The sequence below is a fragment of the Petaurus breviceps genome, unplaced genomic scaffold (assembly GCF_028583685.1).
Source record: "Petaurus breviceps papuanus isolate PSGF00001 unplaced genomic scaffold, PetGlider_PUasm1.0 207, whole genome shotgun sequence".
NCBI lineage: Eukaryota > Metazoa > Chordata > Mammalia > Diprotodontia > Petauridae > Petaurus > Petaurus breviceps.
Window position 1 is genome coordinate 24,995,586 of NW_027185850.1, and position 1,549 is coordinate 24,997,134.

Here is a 1,549-nt window from a genome sequence, read left to right on the forward strand (position 1 = left end):
CGTCGTGGCGTCACCGCGCTGTGCGTGATCAGGCCCCGCCCCCGCGCTCCCCCTCCCGCGGCCCCGCGACTCTGCTTCCCTCCCTCCTTCCTCCCGGGCCTCCCTCCCCCTTCTTCCCATCCCCCCACTCCGCCCTCCCTCTATTTTATCCCTTCCCTTTCCTCTCTTCAAAGTTAACCAACCTTATTTTAAAAGGAGAAAGGGAATCCAAATTGTATTAAAAATGGAAAAGGATAATTCACAAATGAAATAAAATTATCAAAAATTATTTTGTTTAATTTTATCTTAAACTTATAAAATAAACGAATGAATACTTCCAAAAGTGTAAGGTGCCCAGATGAACAAAAGAGGAAGTGCCTGTTTAAATACTCTAGTATCAGAAAATGTAATTGAACGAAACACGAATGAATTGCAAAAGAAAAAAACAGCCTCTTGGCCACCATGAATAGGACAGGGCATCTCCTGGCTCCAGGAGTCTTCTCTGGCTTTCCCTCCCTCCTCCAGTCTGACAGCTAACCTTCCCCACCAACCCTCTGAGCCTCAAGGCCCCCCCTCCCGTCTCCTGTTTATTCTGCATAAAGCCTGCTTTGCCCAATTTCGTTTGCATGTTTTCTCTCCCGTTAGATTGTAAGCTCTGGGAGGGCAGGGACCATCCTTTAACTCCTTTTGAATCCCCAGTGCTCAGCACAAGGCCTAGCTCAAAGTAGGGGCTTAATAAATGTTTATTGACTCCTACTTGCCCATCCCAATTATGTGAGAATTTTTCTGAATCTCCTTTTCTCTTCTCTCCACCCTTCAGTGTATTCTTTTTTCCCCTCCCTTTCCTTTCTTCTTTGAAGATCTTGAAAAATATAATAGAAATACTCCTGGGCCTTGTATCTAATTAGTCTCCCTATATGACCCCTGGTGACAAGAGGGTTCAAATAGAACATATGTAATATCTCTCCATGTTAGAATTTTATCCTTGTTTAGTCCCTTATGATTGTTCAATTTAGTTTTACCTTTTAATGTTTCTCTTGATTCCTGTGTTTGAATTTCAAACTTTCTATTCCGCTCTGGTCTTTTTATCAGGAAAACTTAGAAGTCCTCTATTTCATTAAAAATCTATTTTACCACGGGTGACTAGGTGGTGCAGTGAATAGAGCACCAGCCCTGGAGTCAGGAGGACCTGAGTTCGGATCCAGCCTCAGACACTTAACACAAAAACTAGCCATGTGACCTTGGGTAAGTCATTTAACCCCAGTTGCCCTCCAAAAAGCAAAAAAACCCCAATGAAACAAAGATCCATTTTACCCCCATAGGATCATATTCCATTTTACTGGATGTTATTTTTCATTGTATACCTATATCTTCTGTCTTCTAGGATATATATATTTTCCAGGCTCCTTACTCCTTTTGCTAATCATGTGTAATTCTGACTGTGACTTCCTCAGTACCTGAATTCTTTCTTTCTAGATGCTTGTAGTAATTATTTTTTAAACTGGAAGCCATGGATTGTTGGCTATAATGTACCTGGGAATTTTTATTTTGAGGTTTCTTTCAGGAGATG